Below are 27233 nucleotides of genomic sequence, written 5' to 3' on the forward strand. Positions count from 1 at the left end.
ATAAAGCTTAGATATGACAATCCTCGTCTGTCAATATTATAAGAATGTTTCTGCATCTGCAATTGGGCAATTTAAGCTTAACCCAATAGAAAAAGTGACAGCTCCAGTCCAGGAAGCAATAAAGTCCATATGGGGGCTAGCCGCTCGGGTCCTAGCCCTTGGCATTTATTTATGTATGCGTTTTTATATAGCGCGTACTTTACCCGTACGTGTCAGAGCGCTCTAAACTAGAACCAGTTACATTACATAAGGACTTCAGAGTACCCCGTGAGTTGGACTTTAGGATATGTTTGTGTGCAGACGCTCTCCGTGTTCATGTCAGTCAAAGCAGTGGCTAGTTAAGGTTACATGGCCCTCAGAGAACTGTCAACCCGTATCTCTGTCACACCTGCTCTGAGCCCCCCAGGAAGAGTCAGAAGAGGATGCCCAGTTGTCAGTTGTAAACAGGCCGGGACATCTCACCACTGAGGACCCTAAGGCGTGCAGCCTACTCCCTTCCTCTCTCCACTCTTTCCTTTCGACGACAGTGGCAGGCGGTATCAGTCTACACTGCCCTGCCATCCTCGCCGGGTCCAGCACACTCCGAATCCGCTCTCCGGCAGTAAAACACCGACTGCAAAGAGGGCGGCACGGACAAAGGCACATGCGGACTCAACACCCAATCAGCACTTCGGAATTCTTTGACAGCATTTAGAGGTGTGGCTGAGGTGCCCCAAATGCTCCAATCCTAGACCGCCTTGCATATTACGTTCCCTCCGAGTCCAAGACCGCTCCGTGAATATGTTGTTACACAACCCGGAAGAGTTAACATTAAGGCGTTAAAACATCAACAATGGACGATGGACATTAGACTGAATTCACGAACTGTACATGTAAGTAGCGGTCAGGTGCTTATCTCACCAAACACTTTGCAGGATCTATACTGGTCCTGAAATAGCCCACTGGAATGCATTGGGAATAAGGGATATCGAAAGATTTTTTGTATGCATGTGCAATTCGATATTTGCAGTGCCCTATGTGTGATGGTTGAATGTGTATGTGACATTTTGAGTGACACTTTATTAAAAGCTGAAAAGTGGTGGAGTTCTGACATTGACAGTCCTGTTTTTTGTTTGCATTCAGCAAGTAGAAGGTTTGTGTTTATAATGAAACACTGAAACTACAAGTCCCAGAATGCATTTTAAATAAATGACTGGATAAAGTACTTACTGACATGGGTCCACTGGAAAAACCAAGATACTATCTCTGAAATTGTTTTAAGTCAGACTGTAGTGTACTTTATTCTTTACGGATTAAATTTACATTTCTGTGGGATAGTAAAAAAAAATATTAATTTCAAGCAAACGGACATTCCAGTTTTTTTTTTGCATGATATATTTTAATTGACCTCCAAATTATCCCTGTCAAAGTAAGTAGTTCACTCAGTCCTTTGTTTTTAGGTGCATTCTGATGTTTCTTTTGTACGTCCGCATAGAAACACAGTACCATGTGTAACAGAAATTAATGTTAAGTAAAAAGACTTTTGGTGTTCTACTTTCATAGACTGAGTTCGCAGTTTAAATATGGGGCGGTTTCTGCATTAATGTATGTGTGTTCAGACTGTTTCTCAAACGCGGTTAAAAATGCACTCCAGTGTTTTCTTGAATAAACCCACTCCCAGTTATTTAACAATGTTTTCACCAAACAAAACTGGTTCAAGCAAAGTGAAAATTTTCATTGGCACGTTCTGCGTCAAAGAAATACATAAAGCGTTCTTGCATAAAGAAGTTGAAAATGTTGAAGAAATATTTACAGGCACTGTTTTATTTGCAACCCTTGTGAATACTGAGTGATGTGATGATTATCGTCTGCAGTCCAATCGTTGAATTTATGAAACACTTTAAATATCAGCTGGTATGTGAAATATAAATTATTTTAATTTGAACGTACATGAACAACTAAAATAGTAAATTTTTAGATAGGGTGGGCGACTGGTGACATCGCACTGTGCGTCAAGGTTGAGGGGTTGCCCATAAATCGCAGGCCACGATGCGATAAGAGCAGCCTGCAGAAATCTGTGTGTGGTCTGCACTTTTCATGGGGATAATAACAACCGCATTCTAACTCGGTGAATAATAAACTTAATGGAGAGATCTTTGATTTGTCAAGTGATAGTTTTGACTTATTCTAAATTAGCATAGAGAGTTAATGTTCCTTCTGCAAAGCACAACTTGTAGCATGCATATCAAGGATTTGTATTTTTTGTAAATAGCTCAGTAGGTAACTGCTTACGTCACTGAGAGGATTCTTTTACTTGCTCTTGATAATTTACCATCATTTCAGTATAGCACAGTGACCTATGGACAGGCATGATAGTGCTGCATGCTATTCGGCAAGACATAGGTTTAGAACTTTTTTGCCTTTTCTCCATTTTTCGTCATCCTACGGTTGTAAAAAGGATTGCTTTGGATAGTAATCCATTTTTTTTATTATAGATCCCCCCCCACACCACCACTGTGTAACGTTTTATATCCTGAGTGTGTGGGGCAGGATTACTAACACTTTGCATTAGAATTGCATCACAAAAGTGACACAAACCTGGTGCAAAATATTGTTTTGGGATATTCCTCCTGCCAAAATCCTGAGTGTTACTAGGTAGTATAGTAGCCCTAAAGTAACGTGAAGTAGCACTAGCTCTACTTCGCGCTGCTTTGTGTCACGGGAACATATCATGGGTGATACATGGATGTTCTTATCTCATGCAACCACCCCCTGGATGTTGATGCTAATCCCTATCTACTATCATTGGTAGAAAGGGATTTGTATATCGATGGATGGGTCGAGGACTTGGTTCATGTCCCCCGCGACGATCAGTAGGTCGTCAAGCGGTAGGGTGTGCAATTGTGCACCTACCCCATCCCAGAATTGTTTGTCCTCGCAGTTGGGGCCGTATATGTTTGCTACGTGGAATGTCTCTCCCGCTCTTCTTAGTGTGGTCACAATTGTTCTTCCTTGGGTGTCTGCCTGTGAGTCTACCACTGCTATGTTGGACTTTCTGCTGATGATTGTTACCACCCCGTTCTTCTTGTTCTGCGCAGGTGATCCCACTACCTCCCCTATCCAGTTTGCGCTTATGCGCCTGATGTCTGCTGCTTCTAGTCTTGTTTCTTGGAGCACATATATGTCGCTTTTTTGTTTCCTAAGGTGTTCGAGTATCTTCCTCCTTTTCACTGGGCTGTTGAGACCCTTGACGTTTAGGGACACTATCTTAATGTCGGCCGTGATGCTGCTCTGGTTGCTACTCTGGTTGTTGTGTGTCATTTGTGCATCTCCATATTTCGCGGCTTGTGTGGCCCCCCTCTGTGCGCCTGTTGCCTCTGTAGTGTGTGTGGATCTGTGTCTCTACGCCTGCGTACGCATTTGCTGCTCCAAGATGTGGGTGTATAGAGAGAAAGGTAGTAGGAAAAGAGAAAGTGATAGTAAGTAGACCCATGTACATGCTTCCCGCACCCCCCCGTCCCCCTCTTCTCCCCCCCTCCTCCCCCTCTCTTCCCTCCCCCCGCCCCCCCATACTTGCTGATTGGGTGTGCGACGACAAAGTTCCTCTGCCCCGCATCATCCCTGAGGTAGAGCTTGTTCTTCCTTGGTGTAGCCATGAGGTAGTTGAAGAAAAGAGAACACAAAGGCAAACACAAAGCCCAGTCAGCATCCTTCTCTGTGAAGTCCTGACGACAAGCATTAAGGGAGTTCAATCAGAATCCATCTGGTACAACCCTAAGTTAAGATATAAGGATAGGGTCCTAGACATGCACGAATGGTACAAACACGGCATATCCACCGCCCAAGACATACAAAAACAAGGCGAGTATACAACATTCGACACCCTCAAGGAAACTCACAACCTACAATCCATAGAGCTCTACAACTTCCTGAAAATCAAAGTAGCAATCAGGAAGGCGAACCTCCACCACCGAACGTCATCACTCACACAGCTGGCAACCAGTCTCAACACACTAGGACACCAAGTAGCACACCTCTACAAAACACTCCGCCGCCAAAAGACTAAACTCAATGATAAGCTTACAGACTTCTGGGGGGGTGCAGTAGGAAGGGAACTCAGCGAGAACGAGAAAGCAGAACTATGGAGATCAACTTCTAGGAAAAAAATAACTGCAACGCTAAACCAGACCAAATACTGGCTAGTACACAAGGCATACTGGACACCGGCCCGCCTGTCCGCCCTGGGGATCCGAGACAGCGATACATGCTGGAACTGTGACAATGAGAGGGGGGACCTAGAACACCTGCTTATCAGCTGCCCTAAAATCAGGGGATACTGGGACAGAATTGGGAAACTCATCAAAGAGATCACTGGAGTAGCCATACACATAGATTTCCCGAGTCTAGCCCTAGGTTTCACATCCCCGTCCATCACAACAAAAGAGGAACGCGACCTCGTTGACCTACTGCTGACGGCTGCAGTCAAAATAGTCCTAAGTAACTGGAAGGACACCTCAAAGGCTGCTCCCAAGGCATGGCTAAACTGGGTCACGTTCCTAAGGGGGGCAGACAACATCGCAGCGAAACACACACCGAAAACTCACAGGCAGGCAAACATGTGGGAACCCCTTAACCTCTACCTATCCTCACAGAAACCCCCATAGGAAAGATCATCAACGCCCGCAGAAGGCGGCACCCCGCAGATCCACGCGCCAACAAAAAGAAACCAATACGCTAGGCTCCTCCGCTCCTCCACTCTTTCTCTCTCGACTTCTATCCACTATCCCCCCCTTCGTCCGGGGCGTGAGCCAAGAACGCCAAAGATACATCGCGGAAGGGATATCAGGATATGACGACATGTTGGACATGGAAAACGATCTCAGAAACTGACACTCGAACAAAGCCATGGAACGACGGTGGCTAACTTCCCACCCCCCCCCACCCTGGGCGCCCTTCTCTTTCTCTTCCTTCTGCCTTTTCTCTTCTCCTTTTTTCTCCACTCATGTATACTCCGTGCTCCATGTAAATATATATATTTTTTTACATATACAATAAAAAATTACAGAAATTAAAAAAAGAAAGGGATTTGTATAAAAACATACACCTCCTCAAAGCAGAAGTAACTGATCAGCACGCATACAAAGTGATAGTGTTAAACCTTGTCAAAGCATATAATTTGGTACTGGAAGAGTACCCTTCCAGTACAAAACCGAAGGGTACCCTTTCAGTACAAAGCTTATGCTTGACATCATGTACTCATCCTTGCTCTATGGTGCATGGGTGTATGCATTGCCACAAAGCAGCTTAAGATAAGCCAGCACTAGGGAAAAGAGCAACTGCGCCGTATCATAATAGAGATGGTCATTTCTTAGTAGAGATGAAACTGTTATGCTCTCTCTTTTTCATACAACACAGCGCAGCAACATTGCTTACTGCACTGTGGTGCGTGAAAACGTAGTAAATCTGCTCCTTTATTCCTCCAGATGAGGCACTCCTAACATATAATGCGTACCAGTATGGGTGACGTGTGAATGCTAGACTATGTGTCCCTCATTGGGACTGGGGGGTGGCAACAAATATTGTCAAATTGGGCACCAAGAGCGCTAAAGCTGGGGCGGGTAATTTGTGTTACTGTCACATGTGATGTGACACTGAATAGATCTAACGTTCAACTCCGCATTTTTTGAGATATGCTTTTCCACTTGTTAAGTGTTCTTATGATTTTTTTCCTTTGAAATAGTCTTAAGAAAAGTACGTTTTAATATTTTTATGTTTCAGGAATTGGTATTGTGGTCAGTGTAAATTTAGCTTTCTTTAAGCTTATGTCCTTTGATTAAAACTGTAAACTCTTGGAATTTCTATGCTCAACAGCAAATGTCAACATAGGGCGTATTTTTCAAAGGTAGTTAGTTCCTTCTGTTTATACTCGGACTGTCAAGCTGGATATTATGTTAGAAATTGTTAAGTGTTTTCCTTTTGTTTATCCAACCTTAAAACATCTGATTGACTGGATCCATGCTAATCACTGCTACCATCAGCTCTGTGTGTGTGTTACAACAAAGCTGCAAAAAGCATATCGGTCCTCCTCTCAGCCGGCTGCTTTGTGGAGAAAGTTTTGCTTTCAGAGGGAGTTAATGAAAGGTGTGTGCTGTGAGTAGACTTTTCAATATAAAGGAAGCTGGTCAATGAAAGAATTTATTTACGTTCCCATCTTTTCATTCAGTGATGAAAAAGGAAAGGACATCTGCAATGAACGCTGGCAAACTTTACCCACAGTGACTACCCTTTTTTATGCTCCCCTCCTTAATGCCTGGAAAATTTAAGCTACTCAAAAATATGTAGCGAACTTATCAGTCTCCTGCCTACTCGAAGTTTCATCCAGCTAACCAAGTTTAAATAGAAATGTCAAGTTGGCCAAACATTTCAGTGTAATGAGAATTTTTTTTCCAACTGTGATTGGCCGAGAGCTAGGAAGTTTCTTGTTTGTATGTGTTGAATTCAACAACTGTGTTTGTCATTAGCATGTGATATCCTCATTGGTGTACATAATACAAATGAAAAAGTCCACCACCAAGATGATGGGTTATAGTAGCTTGGAGCATGTGCTTAAATGAAATGTAGTTGCAACTCAAAAATCGGACTCTATACTAATGAAATCCATATATTTTACTGTAAACATGAACCCACGGGTGTAAGTTATATGGCTCAGGCAGTATAGCACGCGCACATCATTACTGCCCCCTTACTACCAACAACTGTTTTCTAAGACTCAAAACTGCCTCAGCTTTACCAACTTACACCAATGCCACACTGCAACCCCTGCTTCTGGGTTGTATCGTATCAGGCCACCAGGGGCTGGGCAGTGTAAGTGGTAGTAGGCAACATGGGGAGAAATGGATCCTCGGCTACCAATGGGATGACCTTTTACAGCTTTGACAGCGGAGAAACATTCACTGTTTTGACTCTCATGGCTACTGATGAAGTTCTCCTCGCACTCCAGTAAGGCCATGACTACAGCAGAGCCACATATTCTTTAGGGAGATGCAAAAGTGACATTTCATGTCTGTTATGAGCAAGTGTTCTTGAGTGTGGAGCTGTCAGTGCCAGTAGAACTCTGCATCATTTCGTCAATGCTCATCTATAGTCAGGGCCACTGGAACTATGCAGTAGGTTTGACTAAATTAAACAGCAAGAAAAGGCAAATTATGCAGCATATTTTGTGAAATTATTACTTAATTTTGATATTTTAAATTTGTAAACCCTGTATTGGAACAGGTTGCACCTCATGAGTACCAGTCTGACACCCAAATCTAGAAATAAGCAACAGAAAGGTAACAAGAAATCTTTTGCAAAGGGCTTACACTGTGCGGCAACGTACCTCTGCATTTTTAGTAACTTTTAAACTGTTTGAGCTAGAAACACATTTTTACTTTGTTAAAATCTGCAAGTTATGCAGTAAATGGATTATATGACAAATGCGACAAATTCATAATTATGCAAAACAATGATGTGGTCGCACAATCCTATAATTCCAGTGGCCCTGCCTATAGTACATTTGTAGTGAGAAACCTGAATCTTGCCACAAGAGTACCTCACTACGTTGAGCACATGTAACAAAGATTAATTTTTTCTGGCAACTCCTATCTGTGCAAGGCGACCTCATCATTCACCATTCATACTTTTTTAATTACTTATTTTGAAATGTGTAATTATAAATCATATTCATGCCACAAAAAGTCTATATGTGTAATGTGTTCTGTACATATGATTATACTGATTTAATGTTTGCATTACCTTCTTTTCAGCTTTATCTAACTGGTGTTACCCATTCAATCTAAACGGATCTTTGGGCAACACTGGATTCCATTGAATCATGGTAAAATAGTATTTTTTTATTGTTATAAATCTGTTTTTTTCTTTTCAAGTCACACAACAAAAACTATCCAACATACAATAATACAATGTTTTCATTGGTGGTTCAGCACCTACAATTCTATTCTGCAAACAGGCTAGAGACGCTTACTGAAATTTGAGCACACATACTCACATTCTACCATCACATTGAGGGGTTTGACATCGAAAGTTTATTGAAATTCATTCGCCATTGCATGACACAAGTTACTAATATACTACGCGGAGCCCTGAAGAAGTCTGTGCAGGACGAAACGCGTTGGCTACCATGAATAGCTACTATAAATCACTATTCTAATGACGCTTTTTAAAAGAAGAAAATGATTAAAGGATATTTTCGTGTGTCACATATTTGGATATATGACCATTATAAACTTTTGATGAATATATGTCGGACTCCTAATAATTTGAAATATTGTTAATATAATTGTCGGTGCTGGACCACCATTGAAAAAATGTTGTTTTGAAAATTGTTTTCAAATTTGGAGTAGAGAGGGATTGTACTCCTGGTCCAATTGCACCAGATACAGACAGATATTGCCCCACGTACTTGGGTGTTCGGTGCCATTACTGTTTTGCCTCGATCCCTTTGTATATAGATGTTCATACAATAATACCAGTACTGTATTGAGTCAATTCTTGCGATACCCAACTAGCATAACAGTGAAAGTGTACACAAGAAAGAGAAGGAAAAGAAATCACGTTGTAGAAGATAAGGATTTAGAATATTCTAACTAATCGCCCCATATTTTATGGTGTTTCTCCAGACACTCCCTAGATTTATAAATCTATTTTTCTGCTTCAGCAGCAAAGTCCATCCCCCTTGTCCATGCAACGAAGGGTGGGGCTAGTTGAGAGTGCTAGTGTCTGGCAATATCTCTTTTGCAATGATGAAGCCCACACGATGAGTTATCGCTCATTGCGGCTACCTCCCCAAGAATCCATTATGCCCCCCAAAAATTATTTCGGATCAAGTCTATGTATGATTTGGGAGAAATTAGTGCAGAGGCATGACCAGAATGCATGAATAGGTGGGTATTCCTAAACCATATACAAGAAGGTTTCCATTGAGTGGTGGAACCGCCAGCATCTCTGGGAAGGAGTACCTCCCATATTGTAAAGTTGCGAGGGGCTATAATCACGGTGAAGATATTTCAGTTGGATGTGATGAAGCATCAACGATATTACCAAGGTCCTAGCAGCCCCTTTTGCCTCTGTCCAGACGTCATCATCTAAAGGTCCAAGGTGCTTCAGCTCTTTAGTTGACCTACAAATGTTCCATTTTAGATTCCCAATCCGTAATGTAAGGAAGTTCCGACCAAGGTGCACTTCTTCTTGTGGGCCGACCAGATCCCCCACATTGCTTTTTGGAAGTGTAAGTAAGTAACTTTATTTGTTTCATTTAATTCAAATCTTTCAAATCTTACAAAAAGAAATAACAGTAATTAAAATTCGTAATACAAAATATCAGGTCGGAGCAAAATTAAAAACTAGTATCAAATCCGATTGTGTATAAGTGCTATTTAAGTTTATCAGGCACATGGCTTGTCCTAAGGCTTCCTTGTACACTTGTTAAAGTGTAGGAGTGCAGAGTAAAACGTTTTGTGGACTGCTTCATAACATTGAAAGGAATCACACAGCTGTATTTAGAGCCGAGCGTTCAACTTTGCCAAAAAAGTTCCCAGGTGTCAGGAGATTTCCAAGATCTTGATGTTGCTACCAGTTCCCCAGCTGGCAACCTGACCCAGGTATTGTGCCTAATACAGGAGGACCACGCGTCCAGGAATGTTAGTAAAGTGCGAGTCTGCAGGTTAACAGCTTTTATTAGAAACAATAGGCCATCTTATACCGGAGGTCCTGGGGGAGAAACCTCTCGAGGTTTCCAGACAAGACAATAGAAAGGTGAAGGAAGATTTTACAAACTGTTTGATATGGTTGGAAACTTTGTTCAGGTGATACTTGTAACTTTATCGGGGATGTTCATGACACCAGCATAGCTCAGGGATTTGATGTTAGTGTTTTCTCCTTGGCTAGCTCCTTCACCGGATGTTTTGTGTCAATGACCAGCCCCCGGCGGGTGGTCTATATCACTACTTGCTTATTTAGGTAGTTTTTGTTCAAATGTGTTTAAAAATGTCATGAAATGACAGTTCAGAATGGGGTTGTCAGGCTCAAGACAGGATATGACGGCCAGCCTACAAGTACAGATCCCTTTGCTTTTTTATAAGGACTTCATGAGACACCTTCTCTGTGCTGCCATGTTTGGGCAGATGCAGGTTAGATGCAGGAGGTCTATTTGCTTCAGCCATATAAGCAGCAGCATCTGTTGCTGGAATATAGCCATGCAGGTTTTTTCTCTAGTGTAGGTGGATGGCCCAGGCGGCACTGTAACAGTTTTAGTTTCAAGTGAAGCAGATATGTGCAGTTGAAGTTTGACGCTCGCTTTAGCTTTAGGTAGCTGTTGATGACCGTCCAGGCATGACCTCTTTTTATGAGCTTCTCTTTAGACTTGAGAAGAGATAATTTGGCCATTGCAGAGTTACTAGTTTTGTAAAGACATTATAAAAAAGGGGCAAAGCCTAGGGTTCCCAAGATGAAGGTTTGGTTGGGATTGGTACAGGTACTCTTTAAAGCTGCTCCTATGACTACAGCTACCCTAGTTGTCAATTGCAGACCACAGGATGAAGTGTTGGGTTCTGCATGTTTTAATTTCAAGCAGCACTTAACAAATCTTTCCAGCTATCTGATTGATCGATTGCGTCATAAGGCTGAAGTCCAGCCTGATTTGACTTGGAGAAGAACTCTGAGCTAAGTTTAATACATAACAATAAGCTTTTGATTGAAGCTTGTCCAAAAAGGCTAAGGTGCAATCAAGAAGGTCCTCACTGCCATGGCTTATGGTTGGCAGGCTTTTTTCCGCCATTATTTCAAGAGTGACTTGAGTGTGGGGCCTTTCAGTTTCTTCCGCACGATTTTAAGTTGGTGAATAAGGCGGTGCTCTGGTTTGTGATGGCTCGAAACTGTCATTAAGCTGTTCCCTTGTCGTATAACAGTACACCTAGATACTTGTGTTCTTTTACTGTTTCTATGTCGTATGCCAGGATACGTTTTTCTTGATTGCCTTGCTGCATATTGGCAGCTTGGTTTTGTTTCGGTTACTGACCAGGTCAAAAGCCTACATATAGTTAACAAATCAGAAGTAAGTCAAGCGCTTCTGCTTTCCTGTTTGGTTCAGTAAAATGGACACGGCCACAATGTTATTGATAGTACCAGAACCCCTCCTGACACTGTAAAGACTTGTTGGAATTAATCGATTTGCATTCATCCAGGCAGTTAGATCATCTAAGACAAGAGATGCAAAATATTTTCCTTATTTTTTAAGAGTGTAATGAGGCAGTAATTTTCTGGTGAGGTTTTAATCTCCTCCTTTGTGGAGTGGGGTGATTACTGCAACTCGCTATGAGTCGGGTATAACACCAGTAAGAATTACGTTGGAGTGTTGGGGAGTCCACTTTCCTGCCCAGTATTGCGGATCTTGTTTATAAATAGTCTGGAGTATTCAGTTTGGCCCAGTCGCACAGTCCCTCCTCCCTTTTGTGGTAATATTTGGCGGTTTCTTGTTCAGACAGAAAAACTCCCTCTAGGGAGCAATGTATATCTGTGTAGACTATTGGGCTTGTGGACATTTGTCCCCATGCCAAGTTGGTCCATAGTGTATGGCCCCTTTAACAAGTTGATCTCCTGTTATGATGGCCACTTAGGAGGGCTTTGGTGCTGATGAAGGCTCTTCACAGGGAGGAGCTGGGTTATGTAGCAGTAGCAGAGTGGAATGTGCCTCTATGAAAGTTGTGGGCACTGGCTCCTGTACTGCCGGGAAATGCTTCTTGAGAAAAGCAGCCCAGCACTCTTCCCTGATGGGAATGTTCCCTGGGGTCTGCTGCTGACAAATTAAGTTATTCACAGTTGACCAAATGTTTCCTGAGTTAGGTTGCTTCCTATCATCGAGCAGTTTGGCCCAGAATAATAATAATAATAATACATCTTTATTGCATGATTAATTAAAATTACCTATACGATCATAATTATGTCACAAAACCAGACCAATTCACAATACATAAGTGCTCTCATCCCATGGTGCTCAATGTCTGACACAAATTTCTCCCCGTGGTTATCCTTACGGTAGTTGGAGTTTGACATCTGGGGCTGTGTGTTCCAGTAGTCATTCTGTAGGATAAGAAAGTCATCAGTTGTACCAGAGTTAATCAGGATCATGTTAAAGTTTCCTGTATTAATGAAATCGGGTTCCGGAACATGGTGCATTTCGTTTAAAATAATTGATTTAATATTCTTGATGACCTTTTTTTATTTGAAGTGAGTTGATTGTAAACGTTTATTATATTCTGAGCCCACTTATGTGCTAAGCTTGTGAGTAAGGTAAACAAGATGCCTGACTTTGATAAGTGCGTTCAGTCCACCTTTGATGGGAGCATAGCAGCGACAGATGTCTAGTTGTACCACTGGGCATCCCAGCTTGTAATTCTGAATGACTGGCTCCACGGGGGATGGGAGGACCCTGCCTTTAGGGGTGAAGTAACCTTTATGTGATGAACGATATACTAGACCGGATTTTATGGAGCACCCATGGTCCGCTCTCTCCCAGAGTTTTCTAATGTGAGTTTTATTAGTGTGGATGTTGGCAACGAGATGGACAGGGAGTGATGGCAAGATTACTCTCCAGATCCTACTTTGGGGAGGTAGATGGCTTGACCAGGTACCTTGCCTGGAGGACTTTGGTAAGTGGGATCTATCTGTATGTCCCATTTGTGGGAAGCGTGGCAGGAATCTCACATGTGATCCTACCAAGAATTACAAACTCACTTTACCGTATATAGATCCCAGTTCTATAAGTTCTTTCAACTCTGGCATGCCCTGATGTCCCACCAGGAGTTTTTTGGGGAGGAACACAAATTCAGCCCCCTGGAGGCTTGGTTAATCATGGGGGCCTTGGGACAGGGAGGTATCTCCTGCGTGCATAAATCATTAGTTATCAACTCGCCAGACCTCTTTGTTTCGCTGACGGAGAAATGGAGATCTTGGTAGGTCCCCGGAGAACATTGAATGGAGGAAAAACCTCATGGGACCAAGAAGACTGGCGATCCCCCCCAGTTCTGCCTGATCCAATTAAAATCTTTGCAAATTACTTACCTGACTCCAGTGTGGCTATGGAGGGCAAGCAAATGCCCCTTTCAGGAATGCCCCCACCATATCGAAGAGTGGGCACATTTCTTCCATGTTGCCTGTCCTGTGATTGGAAGCTATTGGGGAGCCGTTTTCTAAAACTCTGTCTCGTTTCTTGAATGTTCTATCAACCTCTCATCACATATAACACTATTTGGTTTACTAGAAGATGTGGGGGGGGATTCAAGAATGAACGATCTTTGGTGAGACTGGGGATGCTGATGGCTAAACGGGATGTTGACCAAATGTGGAACTCTGCCACCCCACTTGTGCTAGCTGCATGGCGCAAAGCGATGGATTGGTGTGTAAAAGTGGAGGAGCCCACCCATGTTGCATGAGGATGCCAAGACAAACATTAGAAGTTTGAGGGCATACTTTGGATTCAAATGATCTTCTTGAGATTACTGTATGTGTGTTTTCGACTGGAACTGTCCTTGATAGTTTGCACTATACAGTTGATTGTTTCTATGAAAAACTTAATGAAACTCAGTTAAAAAAAATAATGAACAAAATGACAATAAACAAGGGTAACTAAAGAAATTATTTTTTAAGCTTTAATTGAAAATGGCACCAAAGAGTGGCAACCTTCAACTGCAGTACACTGGTCACAGTAGACCGGGACTTTGGTGCGATTTGAGACCAACCTTAATGAAGCGTATATCAGAAACACCAACCGGGTTTATCCCGGCCGGAAGGTTTACCTGGGGACTTTGTCTTTTTTCTGGAAATCAAAATCCTTCAACATGGCGAAGCAGCAGGCTGTTTCAGGAAAGGGCTCAATGACAATGGATAGGCTTTGGATGAGGTCCCTGTGTAGCAATTGGTTTAGTCGGGAAAAGCCAGGAGCAGGAAAATTTGAAATTCCCACCCAGGGAAGTACTCTCCCCAGCTGGATACTTTTGGTGCCCTTGCCCAGTCAAGTTTTTTAAGTTTGGACGTAGTCACTGTTTTTTGGAGGTGGGGTTCTGCCAGTGGGGCAAGGCTCCAAGCTGAAGCCAAAGAGGGGTCAAAGATACCATGTACCTTCTCCGAGAGGTCCATTTGAAACTGAATTTCTGCTGCAGAAAAGCTGTGAGCATGAAAATCTTAATCGCAGCGAAGCGCACCCTGGGCATATCGACTTGGCAGGTTTATCGGAGTACTCCAGAGGTTTTAGGGGTCACATTTTCTAACTCCCAGGTTTTTTCAGGATGTTAGGCAGAGTACACTTCAACACTAAAAAGTACCTCAGGAACAGCACTTGGAGGTCAAGACTCACTCCAGCAGAAGCCAACAGGAGGTTTGAGGGCAAGTCCATTTGGAAGTGTTCAGCTTGGATTTGCAGGAAAAGTGATTCTTGCTGCGTGTCATGTCTCTTTTGGTTGACAGGAGGTCAGCCAGCTGACTCTATTGGGGTCCAGTTCTTGTCCAGGTAACAAGTGGAAGTAAGTCAAGCTCTTCAGATCTCCTCACAGGTCTCAAGCAGTAGGTGTAGTCCTTCTTCTGTTCTTCCACAGGTCCAGAGTGTTCTGAAAGTTCTACCCAAGGCTTGCTAAAACTTTAATAAAATGAATAGTATTAAAATCTAATAAAATATTAAAACATTGAGTGGCTGCTTGTCAAGTTAGGGATGGGTGTTGGAAATTTGGAATCATCCACAAGGAAGTGTAAGCGCATATTAAAAATAATATACATATAGCAGAGCCACAACTACTATTAAAAGTACTGAATAACATTCAAGAGTGCTATATTAACTAACGGTTTACACTACACGTTTATAAATCCACCTAACATAGCTTAAAAATACAATTATTTATTGTTCCTGCAACATTACAGGAAATAAAATGACAGTCACTAATAATATTAAATAGCTCTTCAACAATAATATCACTGATTAATCCCAGGAATTATGAACATGGTAAATCACTTCTGAGCTTTTTTACTGTTCTAAATTGTCAGTTGGGGACATAATTGTAGAAAACTATTAAGTCATTTGCCACAAATTCAGTTGGAAAAGAAGAGCAAGTTGAACTGTATCAGGAAGAATGGCTTCACATTATGCAGAGAAGAAAATTCTACAAAGAAATTAATGACAGTTTGCTACATCTAGCCAAGATTGGGTAGATGTATCAAATTATCAGAGCGACATACAAATTCAGTGGAAATGGAGAAAAATATTCCTCAAACTGATACACTGCAAGGGATTGGACTCGAACAGAATTCTGACCCTCCAGTGCAGCTCAACAAAAGCTTGGTCAAGCTCAACAGAAACCTTGGACTAAAACTTACAATGGAGAGTATGTTAATGGCGTGCTTTCGTAGAAAGTCTAAGAATGTCTGCTGCTTGACATGTTCTATTACTTTGCCAGACAGTTTGCTAGTGCGTATGGAGCAAGGAGAACAATGTCCAAAAACTCCTGAGAAAATACCTGACTACCACAATGCATTGCTTTACTAGTGATAACTTGTGTGACATACAATAGCTATGTAACAATAAAATTGAGGAGTTAAAGTGAGGCCCTTCATATCAAGTCACCATAGCCATGTGCAGATTTTTAGTAAACCATGCCTCCCTAACTGATTCAAAAGAGATCTTCAGCATGATTGACTTGATGCATACAGTTGTAGCATTAGGGATTGTATTATATTGTAAGGGGTGCTTATAGAGCACACTGACACCATGGGTTTCCTGGCGCTGGATGGACATAGAGGGGACAGAGGGACTAACCAGATTCAGGGAAAAGCCAAGTTTTTAAGGACTTACGAAAAAGAGTCAGAGAGTTAGAGGTTTTGAGAGAAAAAGGAAGAGAGTTCCAAAGCTTGGGGGCCAGGTGTGCGAATCTCCGGCCCCCGGATCTGCAAAGCTTGTAAGAGGGAACAGTCAGAAAGTGAAGATGAGAGGATCTCAGATTCCGGGATGGGCAGTAAGGTCTAATAAGAGATTTCACAAAGGCGGGAGAGGGCCCGGTTAGCGATTTGAAAGTAAGGCAGCCGATCTTGAAGGCCGCCCTTGCGGTGACAGGGAGCCAGTGGAGTTTGGCAAGGAGGGGCCTGGCGGATTGCCACTTCGGGATCCCTAGGGCCAATCTCGCCGCTTGATTTTGAACCACTTGCAGTCTAGCCACCGATGTTTTAGGCAGACCGTGGTAGATCGCGTTAGAAAAATCTAAGCGGGAGAGGACGAGGGCCATGATGACCTGCAGGAGGGCATCAGGTGTAAAGAGCAATGCCACTTTCCTGATCCTGCGCAGCTGGTAGATGCAGGACGAGACCACCGTCCCCACCTGTGGCCCAAGGGATAAACCGGAGTCAATTGTGACCCCTAGACTCTTCACCGAGGCCGCAGGGGTGGGAGAGGGACCAAGTTCCGCCGGCCAGAATTGTGGCCCCCAGGAGGTGGCGCTCCTACCGGGAAGGAGGAGCTCCGTCTTGCCGGGGTTCAATTTTAGCTGGTTGTGGCCCATCCACTGGAGAATGTGGGACATGACTGCCTGAAAGTTGGGAATAGCAGAAGAGGAGTTGAGAGGAAAGATGAGTTGCAGGTCGTCCGCGTAATTAAACACGGTGACGTCCCACTGCCTCAAAGAAAGAAGAAGGGGGCGAAGATAAAGATTGAAAAGAAGAGGGGATAGAGAGGAACCCTGGGGGACCCCGCAGGGCGAGTGCTCCCTAGGAGCCCTGAAAGTGCCCAGGCTGAGGGTCTGAGACCTGCCGGTCAGAAAGGATTTGACCCAGGCCAGCGCCAGGCCCTGGATGCCAGCCTGCTCGACACGGTGGAAAAGGATGTTATGATCCACCGTGTCGAAGGCGGCAGACAGATCTAATAATACCAAGGCCTGGGGGGTACCCTTGTCAACCCGTCTCTCAAGGCATCCAGCACGGCCAAGATCACTATCTCCGTAGTGTGGCCGGGTCTGAAGCCAGCCTGGTTGGCCTCGAGAAAGTTGGAACTCTCGATAAACTGTGAGAGACAGGTAGTGACGTGGGCCTCCAGATTTTAGAAAAGAAAGGTAGAAGGGAAATAGGACGGTAATTCGCTGGGACAGCGGGATCGGCCCCTGGCTTCTTCAAAAGGGGCACCAGTACGGCTTCCTTGAAGGAGCCAGGCACCGTACCGGAAGAAAGAGAAGAGTTTAACAGGGGGAGAATGCAGTCGGGTAAGGAGTGGCAGATGTCCCGAAGTATGTACGGGGGGCAGCAGTCGTCTGGGGATCCAGACTTGATGCGAGTGGCAAGAGTGGCCAGAGAAGTGGGGTCTAAGAGAGGGAATTGTGTGAATGAAAAGGTGTTGTGAGGAGGGGGAACAGAACCAGCGCCAGGAGAAGTGACTGGAATGGTGTCCTTAATCAATACAATTTTTTCTATAAAGTAGGTGCTGAGAGTATTGCATGCTTCCTGTGTGGGGGCCTGAGTAGGGAGCGTCCTGGGGTCGGAGGTGAATTCATTAAGGACTTTGAAAATTTCCTTAGATTGGCAAGGGCGGATAAAATTTTTCCTGAGGCGTAAGCTTTTTTTGCTGTGAGAATGGCAAGTTTATACCTATTGCGGGCGACCACATAGGCATCTCTACTTAGGGGGTGGTAGTCTCTCCTCCACTTGCGCTCGAGTTGACGAAGTTCCAAGTGGAGGGATTTGAGATGGGGGGGTAAACCATTTATGGGAATTACTGTGCCGAGATTGGGGGAACTTAGTTAGGGGGGCAAAGATGTCACTGGCTGTCGTGAGCCAGTCTGCTACCAACCCATAAAGCTTATCGGTACCGGTGTGATTAGGTAGCCAGGGACAGGTTTGAGACAGGTGGGCTAGCAGTTTTGGGGGAGTCGACAGCCTTCCACTTGCGGGCCATGCCGCCCTCCCGCGGGGGGGACCCTAATCTGGCCAATCGCCGATATTGTGGTGTCGATCATAAGGTGATCCGACCACACACAAGGTGTTATTAGTGGGCGGGAGGACTTGACCCCATGGATCCAGATGTGATCGAGGATGTGGCCGCCCTTATGGGTGGCAGACCTGACTAGTTGAATGAAATTCAGGCTCGAGAGACCCTCGAACAATTCGGAAGCATGCGGGCCAGCGTCCTCGTGCTGGAACCAGTAATTAAAGTCACCAATGATGACGATACGGGGGGAGGAGGTAGCAATGTTGGTTAGCTGATCAATGAAAGATGAAGGAAAGGACGGCATAGGGTGGGGAGGGCGATAGAGTACCATAAGGGTGACTGCCCCTGCCTCAGTCCCGAGACTGAGGACCAGGGTGTCCACTTCCGGCAGGGTCATAGCCGCGGAGGTAATAATCTTCAGATCCTTACTTATTACCGCCGCCACCCCTCCCCCGGAGCGACCCCCTGAACGGTTGGTATTCAACAGAAAGTAGTCTGGGGGTAGTGCAGCCAGGATGTCAGGAAGTGAATCGTCAGTGAGCCAGGTCTCTGATAACAATAGGACATCAGGACTCTCAGTCAGAAGTAAGTGCAAGATGTCGGCTTGGTGCTTGACCATGGAGCGGGTATTTAGGTATAGAACCCGTATCTGTGACTCAATGGGAGCCGAAGCCATAGGTGCTGGCGTCGACACAAGATGAGGGGATGGAGTGCCTGCAATGCCGAGAGATGTAATGCGAGTCTGGGTGTCGGGGGAGAGAGGGCTGGCGAAGGCATGTAGGCACTTAAGAGCGGAGGGAGAATAAGATATAGAAATAGCAGCATCCCTAGCCCCTGGGCCCGTCCGGCCGCGGACGGGCGCAGACGGGCTGGACTTAGGCGCGACTTCGGCGCGCTGACGGCGTGCCCGCTGCGCCCGTCCGCTGCGCTCCCTATATCGAGGCGCCATTTTATAGGTCTGAGGTGATGAGGGGCCGAGCGCTGCACCGCTGACCTCCTCCCCCTCCTCACCTAAGATGGCGGCCAACAGCGCGTCGCGGCGGGAAGTAATCTCCCGTGAGAACGAGTACTGGCAAGAGGTTGGCAGAACAAATGCGGCGAGTAGAGCTGCCTCAAAAGTGACACCTGCACAACAAAAACAAGGTTAGGCAAATAAAGACATTTTTAAAAGTTTTAAAATCAAGCGCGAGTGTAGCGTGAGTCAGGCGAGTGGCTAGAGTCCCACTGGCCGGCTCTGAGTGTCCAAACAGTTGAGAGGCCGCAGCACAATGATTTTTATAGGTCTGAGGTGGTGAGGGGCCGAGCGCTGCACCGCTGACCTCCTCCCCCTCCTCACCTAAGATGGCGGCCAACAGCGCGTCCCGGCGGGAAGTAATCTCCTGTGAGAACGAGTACTGGCAAGAGGTTGGCAGAACAAATGCGGCGAGTAGAGCTGCCTCAAAAGTGACACCTGCACAACAAAAACAAGGTTAGGCAAATAAAGACATTTTTAAAAGTTTTAAAATCAAGCGCGAGTGTAGCGCGAGTCAGGCGAGTGGCTAGAGTCCCACTGGCCGGCTCTGAGTGATGGTTTTAATAGCCAAATAGTTGGTACAGAAGCACAAAATTAAATACTTTGACATCCATTTAGCAAACATTGGGAAAGGAAACAGCAGATAAGACAGAAGTGGGGGTTAGCGACTAATTCAGCACAGGGAATATCATGGATTCTCTTTGACGAGAAAACAGAGAAGAAATGTACCAATTATCTTTTAATCGGAAACAAAGAGAAAATAAGAAGACTAAAATAATTTAGAATCGTTAGTAGCATTAGAAAAAAGGTGTAAGAAGAATGAGCAAGTAAAAAGGAAAGAAAATCCTAGGGGAATGTAAATATTGGGGTATGACAGGCTATGTCTTCGTTTGAGAATAATAATAAAAAGGGGTAAGCTGGAAATAGGCAAAAACTCAGAAGATTACATAAAGTGTTTGGCTACCTGGCTGAGTTACATTGGGAATTTAAACATAGACTGGATAAAGGTACTAAGGAAGCAAATGGGTTTACAAAATCTGCCTTAAAGAGATTTTTTTACTAATGTAAAGCTTCAATCTATACTACCGAAAAGGAACTGAGGGGGCAGCAGAGGGCTATGAGTACCTTGATTCGAGGAATCAATCCCTCAAATAAGTATTTAGTAGTAGTGCTAGATACTTCCATAGCTAAGGTAAGCCCCCCTTGTCCGCAAAATAGAAAATCCATGAATGTATGAGGACAAAAAAAGGTTAGAAATTGATAGAAATTTAGGATGTAATGAAGGTATGGACCTGCATGACCTTTATAAGTCCCTTTTGACTAGTCACTAAGAGCTTCCAATTTCCAAGCTAAGGACTGCAAGTTTTGACTGGAGCATGTAACTGAACTTTCTTCCACAACGTTCCTTATTTGAAGCTATTAAAACCATTTTTGAAATCTGCGGCTGATAAATAGGATTTTAATAAAATGTGCTAAACATATACTTATGGGAACTGTTAAAATGTTAAGAGCATAAGCAGGTTGTGTTACCATAGCACATTGTTCCATATAACACCTCCCCCTTCCATGTAGTCATTATCTTTCTGCGCACTTGCTGCTGACCTGTACAAGACCAGGTACACATCCTGAATTGTGGTGCCAGTATTCTATCAGTGTGCAGGTACAAATGCGTGGCTAAAGGTCTTTTGAACCATTTCAAATGTTGTATCTGGCCCAGGAACCCTAGCTACTTCAATATATGAGAAAACCACTCCAGTTCAGCTCTGTGCCACTGTTTAGCCAATTTCACCCCAGGGCCTGCACAACTCAATGGCACTTAAGCAATTTATGTATCAAGCATTGCCACTGCCCCTGCAATTGCAGAAACATTTCCAGACCCATGCAAGCTCACGGAAATACCAACTACCTCCCTTTTAGGGATTGACTTTCATAGGGTGGCAGAATTTAACAGTCATAGAATCCACTTGGAGGGTGGTTTGGGACAGAGTGAAGATCTGGTTGCACATTTATGGCTTTCAGTAAATAGACTGCAAGAAGTATTACTCCTTTGCAACAGTACGAGGATTTAATTATCATTACGGAAATATGTCTAGTAACTTTTATACGTTTTATACCATTAACATTATTGTCTGTGTATCCTAAATGACAGTAACAGAACTGCGTCTTCAACATGAGCGCTAGAAGAAGGTTTATAGTCACTGGGATAATCCCAAGACAATAGCCAATTTTTTTTTCCAAGTGTTCGTGTTACCGCAGTGTGATACCAGGCAGTCTATAGTTTCATGGGTGGCTCTAGTCACACACAGTAAGTGCACTGCTGGGCAGTAGTCAGACAGTTACTGGAGGCAGCAGAAGTCACATTCTGGGCCAAACAGGAGGCTAGACAGTGACAGAGGTGTAATAAAAGCTTGTCCTTTAAGTCAGTTTGTCTGCTGGTAGAGGCTGGGGTAAGCTGGGCAAAAGGCCTTCACATTCAACCGTCACTTGAAGAAATTATGGTATATTCTACGGTTGGGAGCACAGAGGCATGCATAGTCTTCGTTTGTTTGAAGAAATGATTCACTGATGCAGATATGCTGGCCTCTTGTGATCATAGCGTGGTGGTCGTGCAATGTACAGGCACTTGAGCCTCTCATGATCATCTGATTGTGGTGAATATGTAGTGATGCTGGGTGCAGGCATCCCTACGTCTTGCTGGCATAGCTTCCAGTCTCAACAGATTTGGTGTTTCAGATCTCCTTGCAGTAAAGCATTCCTGCTGAATCCATTCTCTGGCTGAATGGGTCTGATTTCTCCAAGCTAGGCAGTCTTATCTCCTCGTCCCTTCAGCAGCAGAGATTCTTCTCAGCAGTATAGGTATAGTCCTTGCAACTGAAAGTAAGAAACCAATCAATATCAATCAATCGGGGTTTAAAAAGAGTAGCGACTCACCCAAAGAGGTCTCAAGGTGCTTGGTGGAGGGATGGGAGTGCGCAGCTCCCGGAAGATCACGGAGCTCCGTCGAAGAGCCAGATCTTGAGTTCTTTTAAGTACTTGGGGAGTGATGGTGTCTGTCAGAGGTGGAGAGGGAGAGAGTTCCATTCCTTGGCAGCGAGGAGGGAGAAGGAGCGTCTTCCTGATCTGGTCTTCTTGGTCCGGTGTATCATCGCAAGGGAGAGCTGGGTTGAGCGGAGAGATCTTTGGGGTGCGTGGAACGTGAGGTGGTGGTTCATGTAGGGGGGTCCGGTGTTCTGGAGGGCTTTGTGGGCGTGAGAAGCTTGAAGGTGATTCTCTTGTCGACTGATAGCCAGTGTAGTGTCTGTAGGTGTTGGCCGATGTGGCAGTGGCACGGTAGGTTGAGGACTAGTCTGGCGGCGGCGTTTTGGACGTTCTGGATTTTGCGGGTGAGGTTCTTGTTGATACCGGCATAGTGCATTGCCATAGTCTAGTCTGCTGCTGATGAAGGCCTGGGTGACGGCCTGGAGAGGTGTGGCTCACTGGTTAGAGGCGGCAGACCCGAGAGCAGAGAACGGACTGGGACCAGGGTTCGATTCCCGTCGTGGCAGGGTCTCGGACCTAAAATGATCAGCGGACTCGATAATTCTCGCCTTGGTGCCTACTCAATCCAGGGACCACACTCGGTAACTCTGGGCATTAAGCTTGCCTCATCTCCACAGCGGCCCCCCACAAACGCCAGGGATGCCTGGTTTCACCTTGGAGACTCCCAGGAGGAACTATCTCACAGGGAAAGCCAGGACGGGTTCCCCAGCGGTCTATAGCGCTACGAGGCCTGCGGTGCGGGTAGCAGTGCGCTTTACAAGACACACTTTCATTTCATTTCATGTGTTTAAGGAGAATCCATTTAAAGGTCTTTCAGAGTAGGCAGAGAGTGGTAGAAGGTGGTAGCGTTGATCTGGCAGTCCATTTTGAGTTTGGAGTCCAGGATGATTCCGAGGTAGCGTGCGTGGTCCGTGGGGGAGGGAGGGTTCCCAAGGGTGGGGGACCACCAGGTGTTGTTCCAGGCGTCAGAGTGTGGGCCCATGATTAGTACCTCTGTTTTGTCTGTGTTGCGTTGTAGGCAGCTGTTCTTCATCCACCTGGTGACTACTTCCATTCCGTCTTGAAAGTTATGTTTGGATAGGTTGGTTCGTTGGACCGGGAGAGGATGAGTTGGGTGTCGTCTGCGTATGATACGATGTTGAGTCCTTGTGATCTGACGATGGATGCGAGCGGGGCCATGTAGATGTTGAACAGGGTTGGGCTGATGAAGGAGCCTTGGGGGACTCCGCAGGTAGTCTGTGTGGGTTCCGAGAGGAAAGAAAGGAGTCTGATCCTTTGCGTTCTGTCAGAGAGGAAAGAGCGGATCCAGTCGCGGGCCTTTTTCCGGATTCCCGTGTAGTGGAGTCTGCAGGCTAGGATGTGATGAGAGACTGTATTGAAGACCACGGAGAGGTCCAGGAGGATGAGGGCCACAGTCTCTCCTCTGTCAAGGAGGGAGTGGATGTCGTCTGTCAAGGTGAGAAGGGCGGTTTCAGTGCTATGGTTCTTCCTGAAGCCTGATTGGAAGTTGTCGAGGTTGTTGTTTTCTTCTATGAAGGCGGCGAGTTAACTGTTGACCTCCTTTTCCATGGCTTTTCCAGAGGATGCAAGGATATATCCTCTGGGCCTTGTCTTCCTCTACATAGTTGCTGAGTTCTTAGAGTGAAATGGTGAACACATATGTTATATTGGCAAGTTTATATCTAATGATGGGACCGTTGTCTCACTCCAAGTAGGTTCAAAGCTGGAAAACAAATGTTTGTGGGCAACAAATCACCGTCAACAGTATTTTACTTTTGGTTGGTCTCTGCTCTGTGGCAATCATTTGGAGGTGAAGTAGTGCCATTTCTATTGTGGATTCCAGGTAGACCGTTCTGGCACTCAGAACCATGTGCAGAAAGTGTGGGTTAGGCAGGGAGCCCAATTCTTTTTATGAGGTGTGTGTCCCAGGCCATGCTTCCAGGCTACTGTTTATCGTTTAAGTGTTGCTCACTGTCTGGGTGACCGGTCTTGTTGGAACGGGTTCAGTTTTAGTCACTTTTAACAAAAGGTCTCTCCTCTGGATTTTAATTCAAAGACTGAAACTGTACCTGTTTTCACAGTGATTTTCAATGGGAATGGGAATCTTAAGGAGCAGCAGAGGGCACATATTTGGAGTAAGAGGATAGCGAAGTGTAGCTACTGCTTACCCTGTACTACACCCTATAAACATAAGGGACTACATATATAGGGGCGACCTCAACACAGGGGACTACATATATAGGGGCGACCTCAACACAGGTACGCCACTTTATATCTTGCCCAACCACTTTTAACATAAAATCACGGTGAGTAAAGGAGCATGGTCCTTCCCTCCCTTGCACCCCCACCATCCCAGGGAGACCTAGTTGTCAGTCTTCCCACTGGGGATCAAGTAAAATGACACATATCTCAATGTTTTAACGGTCTCCTTCCAACCTTTAGTAGTATTATGGCTTAATCATGGGGACTGTGATCTCCTACTCTAAAAGGAGTACCACTTTAGAAGGACCCCAACTGACTCTAGCAGACTGTTGGTGACCACCACACCCACATCTTGCAGAGCACTGGCCAGGTGACTTGTCACGCTGGTTTCCTGCACAACATACCAGAGCTGCCAGAATGATAAAATGAGACATTGGTTGTCACATGGATACTGCACCAAGGGACTTTCAATCCCTAAAGCTACACTCTAGTCTTTACTATTGCTTTAAATGGGACCATACCCCTCTACCTCACTTGCGCACATGAAATTAATCAAACCAAACCTATATCTAGGAAGGGACATCATGCTTTCTGGATAGCTAGGTTAAACAAAGCAGGCCACAATTATTCTGGAGAAACAAGCTCCTGAATTTACTTCTGGCTCAGAAGCACTCAGTCGCTCTGGAGTGCGACTGTTAGAAATGGGGATTTCTGGTTGGCTAAGGCTTGCGCCAAAGCCAGGCAGAAACCACCACTCTAGTCGGGGCAAGGGAGTCACACGTCAAGATAACCCCTGCTCACCCCCCTGGTAGCTTGGCACGAGCAGACAGGCTTATCCCGGAGGCAATGTGTAAAGCGTTTGCGCGCGCACCCAGCAACAACACTCGAGGCCTACCACAAAGGAAACACCACACAAGGTTATATATAAAAATATGAATAAACAAAGTAGAATACACTCAAAGGGTGGCAGTGGTCCCTAAAGTGATGGGGAACACACAGTGTTGTTTAAATGCCCCTCACACACCAACAGGCCCCTTGGTGTCATGCTTCATCATCGGGGCCTTCGCATCCCTCTACAGGATGCGGCGTGCTACGACTAACGGCTACGCAGGAGCACTAAGTAGTGAACTATGTGAGGGTGTGTGTTTGTTTAAGGGAAAGAATGTGAGTGAGGTGAGGTGAAAAAAGTGAGTAAAAAATACCTGGCACGTAGGAAAACAATTATTTATTATGTCCTCGGCTGGTATTATTAAAAAGGTGCAGAGTCAGGTCGATAATATACGTACTAGGGTATATCAACCATTTCAAAGTGTCATATATAAAAATAGCCTTTGTATTATACCAAACACATTAGATAATAAACACACAATTTACACTGTGCCACTGGCACAGGCGGAATTTACATGGGATTGTATACATAGGACAGGGCCACATGGACCACTGCCAGGAATAAGTACTTAATAGAACTAGCACTTTGTAGGAATAACACTTAGTACATAGAATAATTGTAACACCAAATAGCAAATGTAGCACACAACCAGTAACCACTGGTAAAAGGTAAGTACACCCTACGCAATCCTAAACACCTTAGGTATATATCACGCAGGGAACCATGAACTCACTAGCATAACCTATACTAGGAAACACAACCTCCTAAGCATAAAAATACATTTAGGAGTATAAGCAAGAAGCATTGCATATTATGCATAAATCTCATCAAGGTCCAAGTTGCGCCACTGCGCCAAAACGTAGCAGCTGCCCACTACTCGCTGGGCAGATGAGGACAAGCACAGGGCCTAAACGCTGCAGCTGGCACGAAGTGCTGCGCAGCTGTGGGAGGCAAAAGTAGGGGCTCAGGAGTGCAACTCACTCCTGAGCCCAAAGACATGTCCCTAGAAAGGAAAACCTAAACGATGCAGCTGCCCACTACTTGCTGGGCAGCTGTGGATCAAAACTGCAACATGGGCTCTCACTAGCCCTCTGGAAGAAAGACTGCGCAAAAGGTTGGAGCCCTCTGGCTCTATAAATGCATATTGCGCATTTTAGAGCCCTCTGGCTCTGAAACAACTGTGTGCATGGGAGAACTCTGGCTCCTTAAAGAAATAAATGCCCCCATCGTTGGAGCCACGGGGCTCAGCACGGGCTCCTCTGGCCCTTTAAATCAATAATGTGCCCCGGGAGCCATCTAGGCTCTGAAAACTACTGGGGCGTCGGAGCCACGGGGCTCGGTAAGGGAAACTTGCCACCAGGAGTCCTCGGACTCCTTAAAGAGATACATGCCCCCAAGCCTCTCACAGGGACTTTTAAACAAATATGGGCCATCATTGGAGCCTTCGCGGCGCTAAGAAAAATAAAGAGCCAAACGGTGGAGCGGCCTGCTGCCAAGCTGGGCAGCTCGAATACTGCCTCCCCCCCACCCCCTCTCTGGACTCCCTCGTGCAACTCACCCGGGGTGGGGGGGCGGAGGCCGGACTCTGATCCCGGCCCGTGCGGCATGCACGGGGCTCTCCCTTCTACTCGGGAGCCCAGCCTGCCGGCAACAGCGCTTCTCTCTCTCCTGGCTGATGGCGGGCAGCATCTCCGGTCTCCCTCTCCACACGGGAGGCCGGCAAGGCGCAGAACAAAGGGTTGCGGTAGGCGGCGGGCAGCCAATCCCAGCGTGGTGGCGGGCGGGAATTCCTGGAAGCAAGCAGAAGTCCCGCCCCGCTCCAGGTGCCCGGCCGCCTGACTTCCGGTTTTGCCGCGGCGCCGGCATCTATTTCGGGGGCAATAATGAGGGGTAGGCACCCTCAATAAACAAACAAAAAGTAGAAGCAATGGTGGGCACCCGCTAAGGCTCCCAGAAACTGGTTGGCACCCGTAAATAATTAAATAAGCGAGGTGGGCACCCGCAGGGGCCACAAAAGGGCAGGAGTGCTTTCCCCTGAGGAAACACGACAGCGTTCTGCCCATGAACGCAAAAATATAGCGCCTGCCAGGCGCTGGGGCACAACA

The 27233-nt window shown here is 45.4% G+C and overlaps 1 protein-coding gene across 15 annotated transcripts in view; it reads left to right on the forward strand.

Moving 5' to 3' along the window:
- Window positions 1–806: 806 nt before the first annotated feature.
- PPIP5K1 (diphosphoinositol pentakisphosphate kinase 1) overlaps window positions 807–27233 on the forward strand; it is a 1366868-nt gene continuing 1340441 nt past the window's right edge. For all 15 annotated transcript variants that reach the window (XM_078683299.1, XM_078683308.1, XM_078683288.1 and 12 more), the window contains exon 1: window positions 807–872. The gene's annotated coding sequence lies outside the window, so the exon portion shown is untranslated. The remainder of the gene's footprint in view (window positions 873–27233) is intronic.

The sequence above is a fragment of the Lissotriton helveticus genome, chromosome 3_1 (genome assembly GCF_964261635.1).
Source record: "Lissotriton helveticus chromosome 3_1, aLisHel1.1, whole genome shotgun sequence".
Lineage (NCBI taxonomy): Eukaryota > Metazoa > Chordata > Amphibia > Caudata > Salamandridae > Lissotriton > Lissotriton helveticus.